Source organism: Ictidomys tridecemlineatus, chromosome 13, assembly GCF_052094955.1.
Source record: "Ictidomys tridecemlineatus isolate mIctTri1 chromosome 13, mIctTri1.hap1, whole genome shotgun sequence".
Lineage (NCBI taxonomy): Eukaryota > Metazoa > Chordata > Mammalia > Rodentia > Sciuridae > Ictidomys > Ictidomys tridecemlineatus.
The window spans coordinates 80,148,860-80,176,070 of NC_135489.1; the positions used below are offsets into that span (position 1 = coordinate 80,148,860).

A 27,211-nucleotide genomic window follows, 5' to 3' on the forward strand; every position below is an offset into this window, starting at 1 on the left:
CTAAATTACTTAGTGAGACTCTATCTCAAAATGAAAATTAAAAGGGCTAAAGGGGTTGGCTTGTAGCACAGTGGTAGAATGCTAGCATGTGTGAGACACTGGGTTCGACCCTCAGCACCACATAAAAATAAATAAAAAATAAAGGTCCATTAACAACTAAAAAATAAATAAATTTTAAAAAAGGCCTGGGGTTGTTGTTCAGTGATTAAACACCCCTACATCTAATCTCTGGTACTAAAAAAAAAAAAATAGAATGGGTCTGGAGAGCTGAGGTCCTACATGCCTAGGAACATCTGGGTTTGCACCATGGGATGTGGTCCATGGCAGAGACTTGGGAACTACTGAGGGGAGGAAGAGTTGCCAGTAGCTAACTCCATCTGATAGCAGGAAGCCAGATTACAAGAAGAAATGGCATTGTGCTGAGCCCTAAAGGATCAGGAGGCTCTCAGGTAGGGACCAAAATAGGAAAAGAGACATTGGCTTCTCAGAAGGCATCCAAGGCATCTTCTGGCCGGGGCAAGTCTTCTCTCTGCCATCTGTTGACCCTGGAGGTTCTGCTTGCCTCAGCCATTCCTTGTATGTAAAACCTGCTCGGGGTCAGGCTTCTTTTTGTCCCAGTGCCCCCTGGTCCTGGGTTCTAACCCACCACTCTGTGCCCTCGCTTGAATTCTGGCTGATGGCTTGCGCACCCACATTGCAGGTCACCACCTTCTCCAGACTGCTGACGAGCCGTGATTGCGAGGCCCTAGGGGAGGAAGTGAAGGGCTTGGCCCCGAAGCCCATGATCCTGTCACTGCAGCAGTTCGACACCGAGTACTCATTCCTCAAGGAAGTCCGATGAGGTGTCCTGCCTGGCCATCACCCTCAGCCCCCATCCTAGGTATATGGTATCCCATGATGGGGCATGGTAGCCACTTGAAAGGAACTCTGAGCACTGGACACTGTGAGAAGGTCATTGCTCAGCCTCATGGTATGCCCTTCCAGCCCCTGTCATAAGTGGCCTTCTCTACAGCTGTATCATATGTCTCTTGATATTTGTGTAGCCCTTTCCTTCTCCAGTGGATTGCCTCCTCACCTTGTGGAAGGAGACCCTACTGGATGCTGGATTATTCTGCATGGCCTGTGTTTCCCTTCACTTTGTGGAGTGTTGTGATCCATGTTTATGTTTTGTTTTGTTTCACTTATGCTAGGAACTGAACTCATGGCTGCTCTACCACTGAGCCACATCTCCAGCCCTTTTATTATTATTATTATTAATTTGCAGACAGGGTCTTGATGAGTTGCTGAGGCTAGCCTGGAACTTGTGACCCTTGTGCCTCAGCCTACGGAGCCATGGCTGCCTGTGTTTTAGGACAGAGGATTCACTTGGGTGATTCAATTTTTCTTTCAGAAGCAGCTTAATGAAGACAGCCAGACGTAAAATCCTCATTGTCCAGTTGGATTTTGATGATGGCGCTCACAGTGCTCAGCTCATTGCATCAGCTAAGTATGTTCTTAGTATTTTTTCTCAGGAAACACAGGAAGCCAAAATCTACCCAGGACCTCCTGAAGAATTTATTTCCTGAAAGCAGTGTGAAAATAAGAATGACTCTCCCTCCCAGCTCCTGACATGGGCTAGGGAAGCTAGAGAGGAAAGGATGAAGGAAAAGGCCAGTAATGGCACAGAATTGGTGAAATGCAAGAAGTGTCAATAATGGAATATTTGTAGTGTGTAGAAGAATGTGTTAAAGCTATGTTTGCAGTCATTTTTTTGTCATTTTAATTTTTAATCACACAATTAGGATTAAAGTTTAGTCTGGGATGTAGCCTTGTGGTACAGCACTTACCTAGCATGTCTGAGGCCCTGGGTTTAATCCGCAGCACTGCATAAAAAGAAAAAAAAAGTACTTATCATAAGTTTAAGGGCAGTAAAACTATGTAAATAAATTAATATTTATTGGACATTTTTTATGATGACTATAAATCTGTTGCTTTCATAATTGCTGTGTTCTATTACTCATGTAATGTAAGAGTGACTTCTGCCCCTTTAAAGTACTGGGAGCCTAGTACAAAGTTAAGGCTAGCCAGATCCTGCTAGGAGATGGTCTGCCACCACTGGGGGTGCAAGGGGCACTGTACCTCACTGTACTCTCTCAAAATGGGAAGGCCAACAAGCCCCACCCTCTGGCATGTGAGGGCCCTGAGACATGCCGAGTGGGAGTTCTGATCAGCAGTGAGAGGTAGAAAGTGACCCCACCAACAAGAAGCCATCCTCCTCTCACAAGAGATGTGGTGGCCCCTGGCATTGTGTGGAATGTGGTAAAGCCCCTGACAGCTCCAGGGACACCCAGCAGCCATCTCACACCTTGGCTTTTGCTCAATTGTTTGCTTTGTTTTGATTTTTGTTTTCTAAATAGATACTCTGCTATCAATGAAATCAACAAAATACAAGGAACTCAGGGATGCATCTTTGTCTATTTCATCACAAAACTGTCCCAGATGGGGAGCAGAGCATCCTATGTGGGATTTCATGGAGGTAGGGCCAAAGATAAGTGACTGTCTTTAAGTATGTCTGGGTTGATTCTCAGGGGTCCCATGCTGCCTGCATGTCTAAGTCAAACACCAACTCCAGCTGTCTCTGGGCTTCTTTGGCTCACTGTTCACAGCCATCACCCTGGGACTTGCTGCTGCTCTGTCAGCATGGCCTGTGCTATGTCAGGTGTGCACAGGATAAGCTCCTGCTCCAACTTTTCATTGTACAAATGACTCAGAGATCTTCTCCTTGCAACCAGCCCTAGTGCTGACTCCTTGTGCCTGATTCCTTGATTTGCCTTCAAATCAGCCCAACTCTTTTTCTGTGGAATGATCACAAACTGGATTATGTAAGACAACTGGTATTCTGAGAAGAGGAAAATAAGTTTAATAATTTCACAGATGGAAAGTATCTTGAAGTATCTTGAAGTCAGTATCTTGAAGCACTTTCTAACTAAGTGACAGTATGTATGCTAAGATGCATGTAAAGAACCATAGACAGGATCCAGGTAGCCTTTGCACACCAGTTAATCAGTCTCAACACACAGGTTGATGGTGAGCATGCTGATATGATGTAGTGGAATTGATGGGTTTTGGTGTGTTCAGGGACATAGACTTTGAGGTACTGATCATTCCTCTGTCAGTAGTGTGATTAAACATCTGGACACAGGTGTGTCCCTGTTCATGGCTGACAAGAAGAAAGTGAAAAGACTTGAGAAGACTTGGTAGCTTTGTTCTTCACAGGGCTATGGTGGTCTGTGCACATCGATGACCTCTGGAGGTTCCCATTCATGTCCTCTGATGTGACTAAGCTGCAGAGTGTTACCATCAGCCAGCTGTTCATGCCAGGAGACAGCCCTGAGCGTGAGTTGCAAGGTTTCAGTCTGGGAAAGTGGGGGCAGAGAGGCAGATGGAAGGTGTCAAGTTAGACAGCTTCCTGTGGGGCTGGAGTCAGGGTTGCCACACTTGAGTTACCTTTGAGTCTTGGCACCTGGCCTCAGCCAGAACTCAGGATGTGGCACTGACCTGCCTGGCTCATGGTCAAGATCACCAGGGCCATGGGAAGGCCAAGGAGCAACACCCAGTGTATTAACTGGTGTGCTGTGGGTCATGTGCCCCAGGCTGTGGGACACCTGAACAGTAGATTTTGTGCTAAACTGGGTGACAAATGTCCCCATGACTGGGGCTGCCACTGAAGCTTGGGACAGGAAACCTTGGTGAAGCTCTCAGCATAGGCACAGACTTGGTGTCACCCCATCCTTTTCCTTCTCCAAGTGGTGACTAGATTGTGTTCCCTTTGCTTGCATCAAAAGGCAACCAGGAGGAGGTGATGGAGGCAGAGACTAGCATGTCGGGGGAGGTGGCAGAAATGGAAATGGAAGAGAAAGGTCCTGAGGAGATGGAATGGGAGGCCGTGGACCTGAGGGGCAGTGATGTGAGTTCTCCTCTGTTCCTCTGTTGGCTGCAGGTGGCTGAGCTGGAGGAGCCCAGGCAGCTGTGCCAGGGTCAGGCTGAGCCCTGCCTTCTCTTTATGCTGGAAGTATGAGGGACTTACCAGGACAAGATCTGTCATTCCCTTCTTTATGAAGACTCCTAGTTAGCTCTGCCCTGTCCCTCAACCAGTAACCAAATCCCTGATGTCAGCAACCACCTTGCCAGTGGTCCTCAGGGTGGTTGGGCAGCACACAGGGATCAGCTGGGAGAGGTCTGTAGGTCAGCTTCACCATGGAAACTGGCCACTGATGCTTTGGGCACGTGGACACGAGGCCACCTTCTTGTGTGGGTAGAGTAGCTTTCACCCACCCTGGACATGACAGCAGCAGATGACGTGCTATCTCCCTTGGCAGGCACAAGTCCTGGACACCACCAGACTGCTGAGGAGCTGTGTGCAAAGTGCCGTGGGGATGTTCAGGGACCAGGAGAGCAGCACACGCAACATGAGGAGAGTCACCATCCTCCTCAGCCTCTTGAATGGGGACAGTGTAAGCAATGCTATGAGTCATGTCCCTGCTTGTCATCAGGGAATCAGGTGGCTGAGTGTGGCGAGCTGCCCTTCTGGGTTTCTGTGGCTTGGCAGATGCAGTTGGCATAGTGGGAATCTCAGGACATCTCTAGAATTCTTCTCTAGAGTTGGCCTGGCCAGAGGACCTGTGGCTTTCCTCTGTGGGGGAACTGGTCAAGCAGCACAGTGGAGCCTCCAACTTGGTGCTCACAGGTGGACCAAATTATGTCCCTTCTGCCTTTTCACAGCCTCGTTCTTGTGGATATCCAAGATGCGCCTCTCTGTCCTTCTAAAGAAGCAAGAATAGAACCAGCTCTGCAGTCTGAAGGAGTGGGTGGGGTGAGAGGCTGTGAACCAGGATGCACTCCAGGAGGCCGGCACTTTCAGGTACTGTGAGCACCGGGCAGTGCAGAGATCTACTATATTGTCCCAGGGGAAGGAGCACACCAGGTGTTTTTTTCTCCACCTCTGAGGAGGGCAGAACTATGTTTTTGCTCCCTGGATGGTCTCCCTTTCCTAGCACATGTCCGAGCCATGCTCCCATTGCCCCTTTGCCACTGTTGCTCTGTCCTTGCTGGATTTGCCAGCCTCCCTTTTCAGTACCCCATGGTCTCCACAGTACTCGGGACCAGTTTTTTCCCTGTGGTCACAAGGAACACCCAGGAACAACTGGACCTGCTTGCACTGCACCCTCAATGCCCATTTCTGGGGCTAGCAGAGCCTTAGGACCCTGCTGGATGTTATGAGTCTTCACTAACACTGTGTGTCTGGGACTTAACATCACATATCCTTGGGGCTAGACAGCCAGCCTCCTTGAAGTCCTTTACACCAGAAGTCCTCTGCTTTTTAGCTAACTGTGTTAAGTAGCCTTGTCTTAATATTCTTTTTGATTCTCAAGTTGTTTAAATTTGGTCTCTTGGAACCCCTTTGAGGTGACTGCATTACTCTGAGAGCACTTCTCAGGGCTCTCAGCTCCTCCAGCCCAGAACCTCTTTCACGACCACCCCTTCCCCATCCTCTGTGCATGTTCTAGTTTGGGGTCTTAAGTCAAGTGATGTCCTTGACTAGTGGGATGTTTGTTTTCTCAGTAGATGTTTTTAAGTTCTCTCTAGAATCCTGTGTACTATATATTCAGGAAAAAAAAATTCATACAAAAGGCCTTACTTTATTTTCCAACACAATTACCTAGTAATTCTTGTCCTTTACCATAAGAAATTATAGAATTTTTGTTATTATGTAAAAAACATATCTTTGCAACATGAAAGTGAGATGTAGTTAATTCAACCAATTAAGCGCTGTCACTCTAAAGTACTCAGGGTTATTTACAGAAACATCCACAATGAAAGCTGAATTCTGGATGAACATGTTTTCTTACTTAACTTCATCTAGATCAAATTTACGTTCATCTCTTCATCTTTATTATATGGTATCCACAGCTGATTTTTTTTTCTTGCAAAGTTTATTTATTTAGTGAAGTTCATTATTATTTGATTTGTTTATAGAACCTAGTTGCCTTGTTCTAAAAAAACATTATATACAAAAACAGCAAATATTTCTTCATCTGTTCAAGGCACTAGTTGCTGTTACTAGATGTAGAATTAAGTTCCATCCAGTCCTGCTTCTAATTTAAGACAATCACATTTGTGAGTCTCTTACACTTAAAAGCGATGAGAACTTCAATTTGCAGCCCTGGCTTGTAGGCTAGAAGGCTTGTTGACACAGAGGAAGGAGGCATCAAGATCATAGTACTGACTGTGGTGCTGAGCCATTGTCCCCTGTCCTCTGTCCCACCCCTGCTGCAGGCATACCCTTTGGAAGCGGGTCCAAAGCGTAGTCACCCCTCTGCTGGCCAGCATGATCTCCCTCATTGACAGAGATGGCAACCTCGAGCTTCTGATCAGACCAGACTCACCAGCCTGGGCCCAGGACCTGTGGATGTTTATTTTTAGTAACACTAAGTTGCTGAACATTCCGCTTATGATGAATAACATAAGGTGAATGAAAATCCTCACAGCACCCTCAGTAGCTCTCCTGGGCTTGAGAATGTAGGCTCTGCTTTCCAAGGAATGTTTCTCCAGCTTCTTCTATAGCCTAGTGGTCATGGCATCCTGGCAGGTCTTTGTTCCATTTCCTTTTTCCTCATTTTCTTCTCTGAGGGCATCTGTGATAGTTCAGAAAGCCAGGCTGGATTCTGTGTGCAGTGGGGACACTGCCTTTTGGAGAGACTATGTCCTTAATCATGCTTGTGTTCCCTTATGCTGTTCCCCTGTTCTGTCAGGGAACCTCCCCAAGTTTTCTGTTCAGATTACAGGGACTTCAGTTCTGGAATGTAGGCCAATAAGATGCAGGAGAGGGGCAGGCACAGGCACTGGAGACTTGGTCCTGCCTGAAGCTTTGGGCCCTTTCTAGGCCCTGCACAGGTGGCCTGCTTTCATTCTGCCTGTAAACAAGGGTTATGAGGTAGCCCTCCAGTTTCTGTGCACTGGTAGCCCTGGCCAGGAAGGCAGACAGCAGCTGTCTATGCAGCCTCAGCACCTTGTCTTGTTTTGATGTGGTGTGGGGGATGGAACCTGAGGCCTCACACTTGCCAGGAAAGCACTCTACTGCAGAGCTACCCCCTCACCCCTGACCCACAGAACCTTCTGAGAATTGTGGCACATGTCCTCTGGTGTTTGGAGCACCATCTCAGGAACTGATTCTCACTAACCTCACCTCACTGCAGATCCAAGAGTGAGATATCCTTTATCGTGGTACAGAACCATATGAGCCTTCCCGAGGGTGCTTTCAACAGTGTCCCCTTCAGCTGGAGAATCAGGGACTATCTGGAAGACCTCTGGGTCCAGGCCCAGTACATCACAGATGCAAAAGGTGAGTCCTACTCAAGATGGGCCCGATGCAGCCCTGGTGAAGCAGCCTTTACCCACAAAGACACTGCCTGACCATCAGTGGGCAGACAGCAGCTAGCACCTGGTAAATTCTGGGACTTGTAGTTCTCACACTTTGCATGTGGAATAGACTCAAGTTCATGTCTTACCTTCATTTTGAAATGTCTGCTGAAGAAATGAGAGTCTCCAGGAGATCAGAAGCCTTTAAGTCATGCCGTGAAGGGAGGCTGTGAGGTGATTTCTAGTGGCTCACTGGCTGGCAGTCTGGTGAACTAGAGCATGTTCCAGCAGGGATGAAGCTTACTTCCTGCTGCAAGTTGACCATTCCTGTTCTGAGGCTTAGACCCAGGAAACAGCCCCTTCAAGCTTTCTCAGCAAATGCTAGCAATGAAAGGAACATGACCCTTTTCCCCATGCTGAGCCATTGTTTCCTCCTGAGTCATAGCTGGGGGCTGAGTTTGGCCATAGTCATTTCAGAAAAGCCAGTGGCATTGCTATGTTTTTTGAAAAGTCACTTTTCAGATATATGTGAAATCATCTTTTCAACATGTACTTAGAGAACCAGTATGCTCAAGGTGAACTTGCTTTCCTGGGCTTGCATTCTGCCACTTGTCCCAAACCAAAGTGAAGCAGTTGGTCTCCTGCTGAGAAAGTGTTTCTTCCCCTGGGGGAATGACCTGCCTGGACCTGCTTGTCTAGCTGAGTGTGAAGTAGGTAGCCAACTCCCCATCTGCTGGAAGGCAAATCTCTCTGATTGGTGTAGTCTCTGACCCCAGCCCTAAAGAGAAGCCCACTCAGTCGTGATTCTCTGGGAACTTACTTGGGCCCATTACACTGAACAGACTTGCAGCACAAAACTCAGGCTACCTCATATGTTTTTTCCTGTTGGAGTTAATGTGGATTTTGTGACCTAAATTGAATGTTGATCCTGCCTTCCTTTCTATGTCACCTAGGCTACACATCCACCATACTCTATTCCCATAATGGAACTTTGTCTTTGAAATGCCCCAGGGTGCTACACTAGCCTGTGGCTCCTTACTGGGGAGCAAGTTTCTCTCAGCTGTGGCTTCACTTGTCTCAAGCCGCTCTGGCTTCCTCCCTGCAGGATGGTCAGAGAAGTTAGTGGAAATCTTCCAGCAGACTCCCCTGGGCGTGTTTCTTGCCAAGCTCCCTGGAGATCACCAGCAGGAGCTGGTTCAGTGCTACTTGAGAGACTTCCTGCTCTTAACCATGAAAGTGTCCACCTGGGAGGAGATGAAGGTAGGTATCCACTCAAGGTCAAGTGTGAAAATTGCATGGTATAGACTGGGGACAAACACAGGAACTCAACTTCTGAGAGCTGGTGCTGCCATGTGGGGGAACAAAATGAAGCCACACAGGATGCTAGGCTGAGAATACCCCCCAAGGTGCTCAGAACACAGGGCCAGTCCTCATCACTCCCCAAGGCCTCCTGGAATGGGATATTCTAGTACCTTGAAAAGCTCTCCAGGTTCCTTGTAGCACCCTCTTGAAATCGTTGAGTTTCTCTTGACAAATTTAAGACAAATAGGTAACTGATGTCTTACGGTAAGAATAATAAGTGAAATTCAATGGGAAAGTAGATACTTTTTTGTTTCTGGAGCTGGGGAGAAAATCAAGAGCCTCAGGCATGCTAGGCAAGTGCTGACTGCAGAGTAGCAGCCCAGCCCAAGATGGAAACTTAAAGAACATTGAAGAACATACTCTAGCCAGCATGAGGGAAGGTTAGCGAGATCTTTTGGGGAATGAGCAGAATTATCCTGATTTAAAAAATGGGTATAATTTATAAGCCAGCTACACAGGGCATAATTGTGCAGGAATCTAGAAAGCTTTGCTCACATGCTCAGCTCCACCAGGCAGTCAAAAGAAGATAAGCAGTCTCCAGATGCCAGTTGTACCTGCTCATCTGGAAAAACTGAGTTTTCAAAAAGAAGGGCAGGCTCACAGGCTTCCTGGGCAGGTACTGAGCAGTGGTCACATGGCAGGGTGGTTGGACAGTGCTCACAGCAAGGCTTTCCAGCTTTGTTTCTGATCACAAAGAATTAAAAACAATTTAAGTGTTCAAATAAATGAAGGAGGGACAAATTAAAGTAGGACCATTTTAAAATAGTTGTTTGCAACCATTGAAAACAATATTTTCACAGATAATGAGTGGTAGAGGAATTCTTATAACCTATTCTTGAGTGGAAAAAATCAGGAACACAGTGATTCTGATTTGAGGATGATTCTGAGGCAAGGAACAGTTAGGAAAATGGCTAGAGACTCTACTAAAAAGCAGTCAGGAAATAGGAAGTCTGGTTTGTAATTTTATTTTTTTGTGGTTTTTGAATAGTTCTGAATTCCTACAGGAAAACATCTCTTTATGATTCAAAAATACATACTGAAAACCCTTGAAAACCCCAGTTTCTGCAGATGGCCCTGTGGTCCTGCGTCTGTGAGCTGCAAGCAGCCTCAGGGAGTCCTGTGGATGGGCTCTGCCTGCCGTGGGTGCACCTGGCCTATCAGCATTTCAGGACCCGGCTGCACAACTTCTCCAGAATCTTGACCATCCACCCACAGGTTCTGCAGAGCCTCACTGAAGCTGCACAAAAGCACGACATGGCTGGCAGTGAGATGGTACAGCCCTTCGGGAGGCTCAGGCCCTTGGCCTGTCCCTGGGAGCAGAAGGAGAAACCCTTCAGGGGTGTGTGGATCAGCATAGCCCAGAGGTTTTGGGAACAGCTGTGCTTCCTGTATCCCGAGACCCAAAGGAGCAGGTTAAGAGCCTGGAATACAAGGACACACTGCCTCTGCTGGGACCTCTGGCCTAAGGAAGCCTCAGCCAAAGAAGAGGGTGGGTGGAAGGACAGGGGCCCTGTGGGGTCATGTGACTGTTCTCCTCTTCCCAGACACTGGATGCATTTGCTACAATGGCCTGTGCTGAAATGCTGACAAGAGACATCTTGAAGCCAAGTCCCCAGACCTGGCTGCAGCTGGTGAAGAAGCTGTCCATACCGCTGGAGCTTGTCTGCTCCAATGGGTACTTGTGAGGCAGTGGGAGCATAGCCAGAGCTGTCACTGCAGAGGTCAGGTGAGATCCAGAGTTGGCTCTCCCTGGCGTGCTCAGCCTGTGCTCACCAGTGGACTCCCGGTCCTGGAACACCTGGCAGCAGGGAGAGCAGGTGCTCCTGCCATGGGAGGGGCTCTTTGTGCACTCAATCTGCCCTTGATGAACCCTGTCAAGTGCCAGGCATCTCGTTAGATGCTGGAGAAAGAGGAAAACCACATGCAGTGAGGCCATGGTGCCCCAGAGCCACAGAAAGGCAGGTTATTAATCTGCACCTTGAGAACCACTGTGGTGGCAGGGAGCCATTAGAAAGGACAAGGTTGGGCAGGGCAAGCAGAGGGGCAGGCCTTCAGTGTTGGGGAGAGTCCCAATCCATGCTGTGCTGTGAGAGTCAAGAGGGATTTACTGTATGCAGGATTGTCAGAGAGTAGGCACAGTGGCAGTGCATGCTGAGGTAGCAAAGTGAGACTCCAAGTCCTGCCTGCACAGAGCACTGGGGGAGTGCTGAGGGCAGGGCTGGTGGATAACCCCTCCTGTCAGCTCACCTTCCCATGCTGCCTTACATCTGCTCTCTTGTCCCCTCCTCCTGTCTCAGAGTCCTCTGTTAGAGCTGAGTATGTAACATCCTCTTTTGACAGAACCCAGTGGAATCGTGTTTTCCCCATTGCACTCTTTGTGGAGCACGTGCTCCTGGGGACTGAGAGCCAGATTCCTGAGCTGTGTCAGCTGGTGACCAAGTACGTCTTTTCACTAGACAAGGTGAGCACTGGGCACTTCTCTTGGTCAAATGCAGAGTTTGGGAGCCCACTCTGCCCTCACCTGCAGGTCAGTGCTGGGCTCTCACCCAGTTGCACAGGGGAATGTGGATCCTCAGCCAGCCATTGCATGGATAAGCTCAGTTGTTCAAGAGTTTGCCCTCCCTGATTGCCGAGTTGGGGCATGTCACTTAGGAATAGGAATGATTGTACAGAATTGGACTTCTTCAGGGAACTTGCTTGTGGATGCTTTGCAAGAGCTGAATGGTTAGGTTCTACCCACCTCTAGGATGACCTCGAGCAGGCCAGCAGCCTAGCCCTTAGGGGCAAATTCACCACCATCCTTGGAAGGATGATAGCAATGCAGGAGAATGCCACTAGAGCTGGGACTTCAAAATACATGATGTCCATGGGACCATGGGAACCATGAGCCTCTGCCCCCAACACCAGATAAAGCTGATGATGTCGCAACCAGTACCCCTCAGAGAAAGCCATCATCTCTGTGGCTTTCCACCAAAAACAGCCACTCAGCACAACACGGTTCCTACCTGTGTCACCCTGTGATCTTGGGCTAGGGTAAATAGCTCATGAGCATATCCTGTGGGTGTACAGCCATTGGCCTTCAGTGTACCCACTGTCAGGGTGTCTGAGAAAGACCACTTAGGTGTGCAGTCTTTGAAATGCAGGTAGGTGCACCAGAAGGAGATTGGCATAGATGCCAGGTGCCAGCGTATTCAGACTTGATCAGAATGTCACAGGCCTTGTGCAGGATTGCCTATACGGGCCAGAGCTTGCTAACACTGCCAGGGGCCCACACTGCTTCTCGCTTACTCTTCTGTCCTCCTCAGCAGCTACCTTCCAGCTACTTATCTTCAAAGTCTATTCCTGCTGTCACAGCCTGGGGAACAAAAGAAGGGAGTGGCAGTGCCAGGGATGGAACCCAGGGCCTCACATATGCTAGGCTGGAATCCTGCCACTGAGCCACACTCCAGCCCCTGCACACAGTGCCTTTAAGAACACAGCCTAGGCTGGGCATGGTGGCACCTGCCTGTAACCCTAGCAGCTCGGGAGACTGAGGCAGGAGGATTGTGAATACAAAGTCAGCCTTAGCAATAGCAAGGCACTAAGCAACTCAGTAAGACTCTGTCTTTTAATAAAATACAAAATAGGGCTGGGGATGAGGTTTAGTGGTTAAGTGCCCCTGAGTTCAATTCCCAGTACCAAAAATTTTTATAAAAGAACACAGCCCAGGACACACACACACACACACACACACACACACACACACACACACACACAGAGAGAGAGAGTACAGCTCATATTTCATCACCCTAAATAAGTCCCTTGGCCTCATCTAGTTGAAAGAAGATGGGAAACCTTTCTCAGAGTATGCTTATGTGCCATGGAACTTAAAGGATTTTTTAAAAAAAATTTTTGGCGTTTTGTTGTTGTTTTTGAGAAAAGGGAAAAGGAAATTTTACTGCTTTGCTAGCAAAGGAGAAACACAAGGGACTCCTGTCCCAGAGGCTGTGATTCCTCTATCAGGGGGAACAGAGTGTTTTTAAAGAGGCTATTCAAAGAATTCTGTTTTCCCGGATTAGGAAGGAGATATTAGGTGGATCAGGGAGGAGAGAAAAACAGGTATGCTTTAGAGCAGCAAAGCTATGTTCAAAGTATGAACTGGACCACTCTTGTGGAGGTTCTTAAAGGAAAAGTAGAGAAAACATAGTGAGAAGGAGCATGTATCTGCCCTATGGCCACAGGCATCCTGGACCACCTTTCCACATGGCCTGGACACAGCTCTCTCCAAGTCTTTCCTGTCCCATCCAGGACCCTCAGACCCTGGGGATGCACTGGGCATTCAGCCAGGTCCAGTGTGGCCTCTGGTGGTCAGGTAGCCTGCTAGCTGAGAGATGGGTTTTCTGGCCCTGAGAGCTGGCATGCACCTGTTCATGGGAGACTTTTTCCCCAATGTAATGACCTCAAAAACTTCACAGGTTTCTGGTTCATTTCCTTCTAATCAGATCCTTGTGCAACTAACCATAGCCACAGATGCTACCCAGTTAGTTACCGAGCTTGAAGCCTGTGTTATACACTGGTCTGTGCTCTGTGCATTTCCTCCAGCTACAGGGAATCCCTACAGCTCCATTCCTTGGCTCCCTGAGCCTGGAAAGGGTGCTGCCCTGGATTGATGTTTGCTGCTCTCCTCCTTTGGTTAGAAGTTTAAGTGAAACTGTGAGGGATGTCTGGGGCCTGAGTCTTACCTCCTGCAGACTGCCACTACAGAGCTAACTCCTACACCCCTGGAAATTGGTAAAAGCTGAAAGTAGCCAGCACATGATGGGTATTCGAATCTTGTCCATCAGCTCTGACAGGAGGGTTAGACATGGCAGACAGAGGTAGATCTTAGGCGGGTAGGTAGTCTGCAGAGAAAGATGCAAGGGAGACCAATTCTCATGGCTCATGTCTGTAATGCATATTTTTCCACAGGTTTCAGGGAACTGGCTTTCCCTTCTGTCCTAATATTAACCTCCCCAACCAGCACCCCACCACTGGGCCACTGCTGCATTTTTTTAAGTGTGCTAAAATATACATGACACAGAATGCACCATGTAAACACTTTTAAACATATAGTCAGTGACATCAAGCACAGGGTGTTGTGCTGCCACCAGATCATGCTCCAGAGTGTCCTTACCTCCTTCCACACACACATGGACTCCCAAGCCATATAGATCCCTGCTCTACTTTCTATCTGTCACTCTGATTACCACAGGTAACTCACATAAGTGGAGTTGTTCAGCATTTGTCTTTGGTTTCTGGTTTGTGTCACCTAGCATGATGTTTTCAAGGTTCATCTGTATGGTGGCATGTGTCAGCCTTCAACCTTCTTAGGGCTGGATAATGAATGCCACTGTATGGGTGGACACCGAATCTGTCCACTCATCTGTTAATGGGCACTCAGGCTGTTTCCACCTTCTGGCTGTTGTGATTGCTGTGAACTTATTTGAGGCCTGCTTTTACTTCTTTTGGATGTGTACCTAGAAGGGGACTTACTGTATCAATTTATTACATTTGTCTCTAGCTAGGGATGCTCCACCACTAAGCTACATCTCAGCCTATTGTTTTACTTTAGGACAGAATCTGGCTTAGTTGCTGAGGCTAACCTTAAATGTGTGATCCTTCTGCCTCAGCCTCTGACCTCACTGAGTATGTGCCACAGTGCCCAGCTCAGAGAGTTTTGATGTGCATTGCCATGATAATTAATGATGCTGAACATTTTTTCATGTTCTTCTCAGGTATGTATGCATCTTTGGAGAAATGTCTAAGTCCTTTGCCCTTTGCTGAGTGGGTTGTTAATTAACAAATCAAAATTTCAGGATATTAAACACACATCATTTCCAAGTATGATCAATCCTGGGAATTCAAGGATGGCTTAAAAATATCTATAAATGTCATCAGTTATATAAATGAAAAAGTAAACTCTAAATGATAATTTAAAAGGTAGAGAGAACATTTGACAAAAATTCATGATTTAGAAAAAAAATGCCCTAAGCAAAGTAGAAATAGGGAACTTTCCTTACTTGTATAATGCAGAGTGGACATTTGTGCTAACATCTGTACTAAAATTTATGCCTGACTACAAACTTTCAGAAACAGCATTAAGTCATTAAATTCACTATCCTGTTCAGGTCCTTGGCCCATTTATTGATTGGGTTGCTTGTCTTTTTGGTGCTTAGCTTTTTGAGTTCTTTATATACCCTAGAGATTAGTGATGTATGAGAGGTAAAGATTTGCTCCCAAGATGTAGGCTCTCTATTCACCTCACAGATTGTTTCTTTTGCTGAGAAGAAACTTTTTAGTTTGACTCCATCCCATTTATTGATTCTTGATTTTAACTCTTGCACCAAAGGAATCTTATTAAGGAATTGGGGCCTAATCCTACATGATGCAGATTAGGGCCTACTTTTTCTTCTATTAGACACAGGGTCTCTGGTTTCATTCCTAGATCCTTGATCCATTTGGGGTTGAGTTTTGTGCGTGGTGAGAAATCCGAGTTTAATTTCATTTTGTTGCATATGGATTTCCAGTTTTCCCAGAACCATTTGTTGAAGAGGCTATCTTTTCTCCAATGCATGTTTTTGGTGCCTTTGTCTAATATAAGATAATTGTAATTTTGTGGGTTAGTCTCTGTTCCTGTATTCTGTACCATTGGTCTACCAGTATGTTTTGGTGCCAATACTATTCTTTTTTTTTTTTTTTGTTACTGTCGCTCTGTAGTATAGTTTAAGTTCTGGTATAATGATGCCACCTGCTTCACTCTTCCTGCTAAAAATTGCTTAGAGGATGATATACAATCAATCAAAAACTTTATGAAAAATGTTCATCATCATTAGCAATTAGAGAAATGCAAACCAAAACTACTCTAAGATTTCATCTCACTCCAGTCACAATGGCAGCTATTATAAATACAAACAACAATAAGTGTTGGCAATGATGTAAGGAAAAAGGTACATTCATACACTGCTGGTGGGACTGCAAATTGGTGCAGCCATTGTGGAAAGCAGTATGGAGATTTCTTGGAAAATTGGGAATGGAACTACCATTTGACCCAGCTATCCCTCTCCTCAGTCTATACCCAAGCGACTTAAAAACAGCATATTACAGGGACACAGCCATATCAATGTTACATATCATATTACAGGGACACAGCAGCACAATTCACAATAGCTAAACTGTGGAACCAAACTAGATGCCCTTCAGTAGATGAATGGATAAAAAATATGTGGCATATATACACAATGGAATATTACTCATCAATAAGAGAGAATAAAATCATGGCATTTGCAGCTAAATGGATGGAGTTAGAGAAGATAATGCTAAGTGAAGTTAGCCAATCTCAAAAAATCAAATGTCAAAATGTTTCCTCTGATATAAGAAGGCTGGTTCATAATGAGATAGGGATGGGGAATGTGGGAGGAATAGATTAACTCTAGATAGGGCAGAGGGGTGGGAGGGAAAGAGAGGAGGTATGGGATTAGAAATGATTGTGGAATGTGATGGACATTATTATCCAAAGTACATGTATAAAGACAGGAATTGGTGTGAATATACTTTATATACAATGAGAGATACGAAAAATTGTCCTCTATATGTGTAATAAGAATTGCAATGCGTTCCACTGTCATATATAAATAGAAAAATTAATTAAAAATAAAAGAATTTGAGAAAAAAATAAATTTACTACCCTGAGTTGCTGGAGATGTGCATTTCTAAATGTGTGTCCAATAGACACTTTGATTTATTTTATGGTGCTCTGGTGGAACTCAGGGCCACACGCATGCCAGAAAAGTGTTGTACCACCCAGCTGCTTCCCAGCCCAACCTTTTGTTTTTACTGAAGCAGACATATGCTAGATTGTTTGTACAGGACTGTTCAGAATTGCAAAAACTCAAGTACACACTAAATACTGGTTACTGGAAACAGGTATCTGGAAGAATATACAGTGGTTAAAGCAGCTGAGCTGTTTACCAGGAAGTCACTGAAGGGGCCTGCAGTGAGGCCTCCCAGGCCTGAGGGCAGAATGGTGCAGGACAATGGCAGGGTGTTTACACTGGTGCACACAAGTCCTCAGAGAAGTTTAGGAATGTGGGGAGGGGATTTGACAAGAAAGGGTTGCCCATGATGCCACAACTGGATGTATATGTGTTGTTCCTTCAAAATATGATCTAGCCAAGGGTGGTGATACATCCCTATAGTCCCAGCTCCTTGGGAGGCTGAGGCAGATGGATGGCTTGAGTCCAGGAGTTTGAGAGCAGCTTGGACAACATAGCAATACCCCCTCTTTAAGTAAATAAGTAAAACAAGATCTAAAGCAAATAGTCCAAAAATGCTCAGGTCTCTTAGAGCTTAATGGTGTGTACATTATTATCATTTAAAGTTTGAAATACCTCTTGATGAGGAAAGGGGGTAGACCTGAAAAGAAGGAAGAAGATGGAAAATGACATTGGGAATTTAGTCCTTCTCTTTAAAAAGCAGTGGGGCCAGAAGGATTTGAAAGGATGGAAAACTGCTAAGAATTCCCCAGGCCTTGGGATGCCCCAGGGCACAGCTGACCCCTGTCCCTCCTCGATGGGTGCCACCCCTAACCAGGCCTTTCTCCTCCAGTGTTTTCAAGAGAACTCTGACCTCAAGACCCACAGGCCCTTTGTGGCTGTGATGACCACTCTCTGTGAATGCAAGGAGTAAGCCAGCAAGAGCCTGGCCAGGTGAGAGGGGGTGTTGGAGGAGGGAGCACTGGGAGGAGGGAGGAGGGAGCACTGGGAAGAGGGAGGAGGGAGTGCTGGGAGGAGGAAACGCTGCCCCTGGGGTGCACTGGCACCTCCAAGCCAGTGTCTGCCTTGAACCCCATCACCTGCTTGGATTCCAGGTGTGGAGTGCAGCTGTGCCCCACCTGCCTGGGAGATGCTCATGATCCTGTGTGTCTGCCCTGTGACCATGTGTACTGCCTGATGTGCATCAAGAGCTGGCTTGTCCCTGGGCAGATGATTTGCCCCTCCTGTTTAACTGACCTGCCAGATAATTTCTCTGTGACAGTTTCCCAAGAGCACAGGTAAAACACTCTTTCTCTTTAAAAGTGTTTCTCTTCCTCTTTTCTCTTTTTTTTTCCCAAATATAATATTCAGAAATTTAATTTCTATTAACCTTTGTCTGGTAAAAGCCTGGCTTCAGAGAGCTGTCTGAAGTATGACTTGGGCACTTCTTAGATGATGGGTGTCTCTGAATTCCTCTCTCCCCAAGACACACACATCTGACAAGATTTTGAGACAGCAAAATTCAGAAAGTAATAAATGAAGCCCTTGAAAGAGATCCAAGAAACTTGGATACAGCTTCTCCAGCCTCCTTTTTGCATAGGTGGCAGGTGCTAGGCAAGCAAGCCCTCTACCATTGAGCCACACACCAGCTCTCTCCCAGCCTCTGGGAGGTCAGGAAGGGGAGCTGTGGGCTTTAGACCATGGTCATGCTCCATGAGTGGTTGCTTTCTCTTCTGTTTCCTCCCAATGAAGGGGTTCTATGACAAGCTTAGGCAGGTTAAATGATGGAGGTGTTCCTGGAAGAGATGTGTGTAGATGCTGTATGCAGTTTTTAAGACCAGCTAATGAACAAAAGTAGATATTTGAATCTCTTGATGTATAACAACATGCTGTCCAAATCTCAAATCATTCTTCTTGCAGCGATTTGGGAACAGGGTCTCTGAGTCTTCTGACTGGGTTTTCGCTGTTTCCTTAGGGTGGCCATTGGGAAACATGCCCAGTTCCGGCAGATGTGCAACAGTTTCTTCATGGACCTGATTTCTACCATGTGTTTCAAAGACAATAACCCTCCTGAGAAGAACGTGATTGATGGGCTTCTGTCTCTACTCTTCGTGCAGAAGGAGCTCTTGAGAGATGTTCCCCAACGTGAGTTGCCTTCTTCTTTCAAATCTTGATTCAGTTCCTCTCTGTTTTGTGCCATGATATGAGCAATAGCACCTTTCTCTTTCTGGCTAAGGATACCAGGAACACACAAAGTCTCTCTCACCATTTGATGATGCTGTGGATAAGACTCCTGTCATCTGCTCTGTGGTGCTGAAGCTGCTCCTGAAATACAGGTAGGAGCAGCTCCCTGAATGCACACTTCTCTGAGGCCTTGGCTTCTCTGGCCTGTGTTGTGCTTGGTCTTTGTGCCACCACATATCCTCACGCATGATTGGGGAAAGTTTCTTCAGAGTGTTTAGACATGTCTCTGTGGGCATACTGTTATGCTCGAATTCAGGACCCCCAAAAGACCACCAGAGACCAAGATCGATGTAAGAAGCAAAGAGGTGTTTATTGCAAGCTAGCTCAGTCCTCTGCACACACAGCAACTTGTGGCACTGAGAGGCCCCAAGCCCAGGGTTTGCAGCAGTTTTATGCACTCTTTGGGGAAGGCAGGGACTTCACATACATCATAGCATCTCTTAGCAAATCATCACACACTGCGGGAAAATCAAACAACAACTCTTTAACATTGATTAGCACATTCACTGTCGGAAACAAGTTGGGTAAGGGTGATTGGTTAGTACCAGAGGGGAATTCATTTGAACTGATTCGTTTAAGCCACGAGGAGTGTACATGCTGAACTACATGGTTTCCCAACATGTTATTAACCACCATAAACTACTATGAGGGTCATCTGGCATCCCAGGTATTTTTCCTGTCTCATGCTGATTGGTGGTTGCTAGGGGGTTGCTATGGGTCCTCACCTAGCCTGACTGAGTCAGGGACACCTGGCATAGCAGATCTCTCCTGTTATTTGTAGATAAACAACTCATAAGGGTGGGTATGTGTGCCTAGGAGTGCTCTGTGGGTCTTTTCAAGGACAAGGGTCACGCCCCCTTCCTTGGACAGGCTTTGCTCTGAGGTAGAGGCTGGCCAGGCATGGGTATGAAGTGAAAATACAGAGTGCTGGGAAAGGACCCTTGGTGTGGTGATGCATGCAGAACCCAGGAATGGTTGTTCTGACCTTAGCTCCATGGCCACCCCAGAGTGATTTTTGGTGTGGTAATTCAGAGTCTCCCTCACCCTCAATGTCCTCCAAGTCCAGATTCCACAACATGTGGACTCTGTGTTTTCTCAAATTAGGCAGTCGGTGATGTCCAAGCATAGTGTCCTCTGGCTGATCCTTGTGTTCATTGAGCTTCAGTTCTCAGAGTGCCGGCAAGGACCCTTTGGTGGGGAGTTGGTTCCTGAACTCTGAATTTTTAAAAATAATACTGAGAGAGTAATTTGCCTGTTCAACATGTCCATGTTTGCAATAATATTGCTAAAGCTTTTCTGCATGAAGGAAATAGCAACCACAGTTACGGTCTTCTTCTTCACTGTGCATATGTACTTTTTAAAATGCCAGTTTCACTATGAGCTTTACTAAATCTCAACCCTTGAGTTTGAAATTTTAAAAAAAAATTAGTTATAGTTGGACACAATATCTTTATTTTGTTTATTTATTTTTATGTTGTGCTGAGGATTGAACCCAATGTCTCACACCTGAGGGCAAGCACTCCACCATTGAGCTACAACCTCAGCCTGAGGTTGTGATTTTTAATGTTGGTCAATGGAAATTGACCTAGAACACTGCAAAACAGAAGACAGTGCTTATCTCAAAGAATGCTACTCCTAAAGGTCTCCATATAAGAACTAGCTGCTTGTCTCAGGCCTTGCCATTTTGCCTGAACCAGTGATCACCAGACTACAGATCTGTGGTGATGTTAATGCATGTAGGTAGGTATCTACAACAAGAGATTGTAGACTAAAAAGATGCCAACATCTCAAGATTTGCCTTGCTCAGAAAACCAAGGCTTTTCCAAATGACCAATGCCTAATGTCACAGAATCATGTGTGTCAAAAAATGATCCAGTGGCTGGAGATGCAGTTCAGTGGTAGAGCTTTTGACTATCACACAGTGGGGACCCCAGTTTGACCCATAGCACTGGGAAAAATCCATAACAGAGTAGACTATGTGATTGTAATATACTTGATGAAAACAACTGACATGGTATCAGGTTCTATAACCAGCCTTCAGAAATGATAACTTTAAAAGTGTTCTTATAGTATTGAAAAGAATAACCCCCAATATATGCAAGAACTATTAAAGATTTCTCCCTTTTCCAACTATATCATGTGTAAGGCCAGATTTTCTTCAAATGCTTCAAAGTAGTATCAGAAGCAGATGTAGGAAGTCAGCTGACTTCTGTTAAACAGGCTTCCAAGAATTATAGGAAAGCCACTCTTCTAAACATCATTAACACATGTGGGTTTATTCTTTTTATCTTAAATGAACTGATACACTCTTGAAACTTTTCAGTTTCTAATACTATAAGCATTGATAGATTTGACCCACATAAACAAATCAAAAAAACAAGGAGAGAAATGAATTACAGTAGATGGGATAGAAAGAGAAGATGGGGGAGGGGAGAGGGATAGTAGAGAATAGGAAGATGTGAGGGAAGGGGAGGGGGGATAGTAGGGGATAGGAAAGGTAGCTGAATACAACAGTTACTAGTATGACATTATGTAAAAATGTGAATGTGTAACCGATATGATTCTGCAATCTGTATTTGGGGTAAAAATGGGAGTTCATAACTCACTTGAAACTAATGTTTGAAATATGATATGTCAAGAGCTCTGTAAGGTTTTGAACAACCAATAAAAATAAATAAATAAATAAGTAAATAAGTAAATAAATAAATAAATAAATAAGTTTTAAGACTGTAAAAGGGCCTGAATCCAAAATGTTTGAGAACAACTGGTCTGCAAACTGGAACTTAATATTCCTTCAAGCCTCTGCAAACATATTTTTAATAAAAAGCTGTTAAGGAATCTCCATATTGCTTTCTAGATTAGTGGCACCAATTTGCAGTCCCACCAGCAATGTATGAGTAAGTGTGCCTTTCCCCCCATATCCTCAATAAAACTTATTGTTGTTTGTATTCTTACAAGCTGCCATTCTGACTGGAATGAGTTGAAATATTAGATTAGTTTTGATTTACATTTCTCTAATTGCTAGAGATGTTGAACATTTTTTCATATATTTGTTGATTGATTGTATATCATCTTCTGAGAAGTTCTGTTCATTTCCTTAGCCCACTTTTTGATTGGGTTATTTTTTTTTTTGGTGTTAAGTTTTTGAGTTCTTTATATATCCTAGAAATTAGTGCTCTGATGTCCATGTGGTAAAAATTTACTTCCATTCCGTAGGCTCTCTCTGTACCTCACTGATTGTTTCTTTTGCTGAGAAAAAGCTTTTGAGTTTGAATCCATCCCATTTATTTATTCTTTTTTTAATTAGTTACACATGACAGTACAATGATCTTGACATGTCATACATTTGAATTAAATGGGATATAATTTCTCATTTTTCTGAGTGTACATGTTGCAGAATTACATTGGTCATGCAGTCACGTATATATCCACAGCAATAATAATAATAATTTTATTCTTAAAAAATAAATTTATTCTTAATTTTATTTCTTGTGCTATAGGAGTCTTGTTAAGAAATTGGGACCTAATCTAACATGATGAAGATTTAGGCCTACTTTTTCTCCTAATAAGCACAAGGTCTCTGGTCTAATTCCTAGGTCCTTGATCCATTTTGAGTTGAGTTTTGTGCATGGTGAGAGATAGGGGCTTAATTTCATTTTGGTGTGTATGGGTTTCCAGTTTTCCCAGCACCATGTGTTAAAGAGGCTATCTTTTATCCAATATATGTTTTTGGCACCTTTGTCTAGTATGAAATAACTGTATTTTGTGGGTTGGTCTCTGTGTCTCTGTACCATTGGTCTACAAGTCTAATTTGGTGCCAATACCATGCTTTTTTAGTTACTGTTGCTCTGTAGTATAAAGTCTGGTATAGTGATGCCACCTGCTTCACTGTTCTATCCAACTTGGGTTTATACCTAAGGACTTAAAATCAGCATACTGTAGTGACACATCCACATCAATGTGTATAGCAGCACAATTAGCAATAGCTAAATTGTACAACCAATCTAGATGCCCTTCAGTAGATAAATGGATAAAAAAACTATGGTGTATATATACACAGTGGAATATTACTCGTCATTAAAAGAGAATAAAACCATGACATTTTCAGGTAAATGGATAGAGTTGGAGAATATCATGCTAAATGAAAAAAGCCAATCCTAAAAAACCAAAGTCTGAATATTTTCTCTGATATGTGGATGCTGATCCAGAATGGAGGTCGGGGGGAGCATGGAAGGAATGGAGGAACTTTAGATAGGGCAAAGGGGAGGGAGGGAAAGGGAGGGTGCATGGGGATAGGAAAGATGGTAGAATGAGATGGACATCATTACACTAAGTACATGTATGAAGACACAAATGGTGTGACACTACTTTGTGTACAACCAGAAACATGAAAAAAATTGTACTCTATATGTGTACTATGAATTGAAATGCACTCTGCTTTCATGTATAACAAATTAGATTGAATGAATTAATTAAAAGAGCTATTAAATCTATATACCTATATATATTTTATACCTTTATACACACAGAGAAATAGATGGGCAGATGATTGGTTAATAGATGCTCTTTTGTATAGGGTGATTCTGCCATTCTAATGTCATCAGGAATAATATTTATCTTTCCACAGCTTCCATGCAATGAAAGATTACATCCAGGCCTACTTGTCCCTATTAGAGAAGAAGGCATTCATCATTAAAGATAAGACTGAACCCTACATGCTCTTCATCAACTGCCTGGAAGTAAGCCAGCTGCCACTTTGGTGCTTTTCTTCTACAAACTCTCTGAACCATATGGTTTACACAGTGGCAGAGTTTCTGAAAACTGAAAAAATGCAGCTTTATTCAGTACAATTAATAGATGCTTTTTTTCCATGTGAAAAAAAAGAAAGAAGTTTCAAAGACTTTGCTCTACTCTTAGATGTCACACACACAGTCACAATTCACTTGGTGATATTTCCATCACTGCGTGTCTGATGTTGGTCTCGTGAGATCCTCACCTAGCATCTGAAAATGTCTGATGTTAGCACAGCAGTGAAATCCCCTACAGATGCATTTTTTGAAGGTGTCCCTGTTGTTCAGCAGTATATAGAGTACAAATGAAATGCTAAATGAAAAGAGCCAATCCTAAAAAAGTCTGAATGTTTTCTCTGATATGTGGATGCTGATCCAGAATGGAGGTCGGGGGGAGCATGGAAGGAATGGAGGAACTTTAGATAGGGCAAAGGGGAGAGAGTCATGTACATGTGTGTGCAAAGCAGAAGAAACCACAGCCTGGATGAGTACACAACAGGGTTAGCAATGGTCATCCCCACCTGGCGAGATCCTGAATCCTTTTTATTTTTATTGTCTTCATATTTTAATTCCCAAAACTTGTATAATGCATATTATAAAAATAGATTATACACATTTTTTCCTTATAAGTTTGCTTTTTTCTTGTTGTTTTCTATAATTTTAGAAGGATGGGGAGTTGCCTGTTGGAAAGTATAATATTCTTTTCTTTCTTGTTCTCTGTTCCTTAGGATTCAATTCATTAGAAGACCAGCGCTTACTGTACAAGGAGTGAACTCGACTGCCTGAGGGAGGAAGGCCATTTCCTACAGACCTGCTCCTCAGAGAGACAAGGCCAAGGCCCATGCTCAGCAAAGGCATGGGCCCTGGTGCCAACAGTCTTGAAAGAACAGTGACAGAAATGGCCATTCACACTGCAGCTGTCCTTCTGTGTGGACAGAGTGAAGTCTTGGTGCCCCTGAGGAACTTAGCTTTCTCTCCCGCCAGCATGTCGGTAAGCTGCATGATGATAACTTTGATTTTACAGTGAAACTTCAGTGTATTTTTTGCATGTTGAGACCTAGCCGGTGGCCGTGGGAACTCTCAAACCTGTCCACCTTTTAGATTCTCTGCCCCGTTGACCCACTTGATCCTTCAGCACAGTGCTGGTGAAAACATGCTGTGCCCTTTGCAGGTTCACACAGAGCTGTTGTACATCCTCTGTAAACAGCTCTGGAGCTGAGAAGAAACTGCCTCACTCTGTGCCTCTTGCTGGGCAGCAGCTGCAGCCCAGAGGCCCTCTCAGCAGGGCCACTTCTGCTCTTGGTCTTTCAGAATGCTTTTCTTCCAACCATGCCTGAAGACCTGCTGGCTCAAGCCCAGAAGTGGGAGGGTCTGGAAGGCATCCAATGGTATAGTGAGTACCAGTGTATGGGGAGGGGTCGCACTCTTCTCAGCTTGTAAGGTCTGCCTGCGGCCATGCCATACCTGAGGCTGGACCTGGGCTTCACTAGGTTCTGCTGAAAGCCCATGTTACTTGCCTCCTCCTGCCTTTGGCTTGAGGGCCACAGAGTTAATTGACTAGATGACCAAATAATTTCCCTATGTAGTCATGGGATAAGAGCCATTGGGCTACACTGGTGCTTTCTAGAAATGTCACTTGGAAGAAGGGGGGCCTGGAGACCACACTGAGGCTCAATCAAAGGCCAGTCACAATCCAGAGGTTTTTGACCCAGAGAGAGCTTCCCGCAGCCTACACCTGGGAGACAGCCACATAACCCATGACTTTATATGAGTTGTGCTGTTGCCTTAAGTAAATAATCTTCTAAAACTAGTTTTTAAAGTTGTACTGAAACATGCTTTTGCCAAAAAAATAAAAATCCAAGAGAACAGAAAGATATACAGTGCTGCTACCAAGTTACCCCTGGTTTGTGTCTGGAATTCAACTTCTCTCTGCTGTGTAAACCAGACTATTTTCATGGGTGATATGTGTTCACTGAGCTCCAGGAACACGCAAGTAATTTAGCTGATGGCATGGCTCCAGGCTTCTGGTGAGGTGTTTAGGACATGGGCTCTGTGTCCTGTTGGTCAGGGCCAGAGAGGAGGGCAGCAACTTACCCTTCCCACATTTGGTAATTTGATGGAGACTTGCTAATATGTGTCCTGTTGTTCTTTGAACAGTTTGTCCCAATGGTCATCCGTGCACTGTAGGAGAGGTGAGTCTTGGTGTTTGGGGGAGGCTCAAAATGTGCATTCCCATCCGGGGTGGTGGGGAAAGACTTGGGAATAAGGGTCTTCACCTTCTGGGAGGCACAGGTGCATTCTGAGGACTACTCAGTGTGTTCCAACTGAGTCTCATTTAGAGATACCAAGGACATAATTCTTTCCTGCAGGTCATCTGTGCATTGTAGGATATTTAGCAGCATATCTAGCCTCAGCTCACTGGGTGCCAGTAGCAGTACCCCCCAGCCCAGTGTGATGCCCAAGAATGTCTGCAGGCATCACCCAAGTCTCCTGGGATGCCATAATGCTGCTGGCTGGGAGCACTGTAGCAGGGCTCAGCCACACAGACCCTCAGCTGGATCACTAGCCAGAGAGAAATGTGGGCTGAATACCAGAGAACAGGAGAGGACAAGAAAAGAGGACTGATTTTTGGCACATTGAGCATTTAATATCCAATATTTAGATTATAAATTACTAAAATGATCTAGCAAAGGATTATGAGAAAGAGTAAGTAGGGAGGTAATACAAATACCAAAGGGGATTGCATCACCTTAGATAAAGGGAGAAAGGGAAAATGAATTTCTGCTTCAAGATGCAGGCAGTAACCATAAGTGTCACCACTGTCAGATTGTCACCATAAGATGAGGACAGATGATTAATCATGCATAAGCAATGGAACAGAGTGAATACAGATAAGTCTTCCCAAGAATTTGCAATTATAGAGAGAAGAGAAACTGATGATAGATAGAAGTGTTCAGTAAAGGCACTTGAAGGTGGGAGGTGGTACAAGATCTATTATTCTGGAGGAAAGAACTTGTTACTAAGGGACTATTATTGCTAAGAAGACCAGGTTTAATTGCAAGTACAAGATCTAGTACACAATGAGAGTGAATAATTTGATGATTGAATTAGTTAATTGAGGGTAAATACTTTGAACGGTGCTTGTTAAAATCTCAAAGAACTTTCAATAGGTGCTATTATGGTATTATAGATTGGTCTTCAATTTGATCAAAAATTGTATTTTTTTCAAAGTCTTCTTTATTTATCATTGTAATTTGGCTTTTCCCCCAACATTTTTGTTAATTATTTTGGTAGCCTCTTTCTTCTCCTTTTAATTGTGGTGGGTTCATATTTAAATCATTAATTTAATTATCACTGTATTGGGTTCTAAGTTAAAGTAAACATGTGGTCCACCAACCATCAATAACTAGAATTCTCATTCATAAGAAAACATTTCCTCATTGACCTTGGGTTTTATGAATATTTTCTTATTTTACAGATGTAATATCTAAATCAAGAGTATTTAGAGTGGTATTTTCTAATGTCAACACATAAATAAATATTGTATGTAACTGTAAATATATCTATATGCCTGAACAGTCCTATGTTTTCAACCAATTGAATTAAAAGGGTGTAAATAAGAACTGGCACTTATTTCATCCATATTTT

The 27,211-nt window shown here is 44.5% G+C and overlaps 1 pseudogene across 1 annotated transcript in view; it reads left to right on the forward strand.

Annotated features, from left to right (window-relative positions):
* LOC144369711 (E3 ubiquitin-protein ligase RNF213-like) overlaps positions 1 to 26,179 on the forward strand; it is a 72,551-nt pseudogene extending 46,372 nt beyond the window's left edge. The window contains exons 19-38 of the transcript XR_013429438.1: positions 701 to 842; positions 964 to 970; positions 1,397 to 1,486; positions 2,397 to 2,515; positions 3,256 to 3,387; positions 3,825 to 3,950; positions 4,366 to 4,509; positions 4,762 to 4,900; positions 6,316 to 6,507; positions 7,236 to 7,381; positions 8,504 to 8,658; positions 9,820 to 10,032; positions 10,305 to 10,486; positions 11,101 to 11,221; positions 17,383 to 17,483; positions 17,645 to 17,827; positions 18,505 to 18,674; positions 18,766 to 18,865; positions 23,401 to 23,512; positions 24,292 to 26,179. The product of XR_013429438.1 is annotated as an E3 ubiquitin-protein ligase RNF213-like (transcript). The remainder of the gene's footprint in view (positions 1 to 700; positions 843 to 963; positions 971 to 1,396; positions 1,487 to 2,396; positions 2,516 to 3,255; positions 3,388 to 3,824; positions 3,951 to 4,365; positions 4,510 to 4,761; positions 4,901 to 6,315; positions 6,508 to 7,235; positions 7,382 to 8,503; positions 8,659 to 9,819; positions 10,033 to 10,304; positions 10,487 to 11,100; positions 11,222 to 17,382; positions 17,484 to 17,644; positions 17,828 to 18,504; positions 18,675 to 18,765; positions 18,866 to 23,400; positions 23,513 to 24,291) is intronic.
* Positions 26,180 to 27,211: the final 1,032 nt, after the last annotated feature.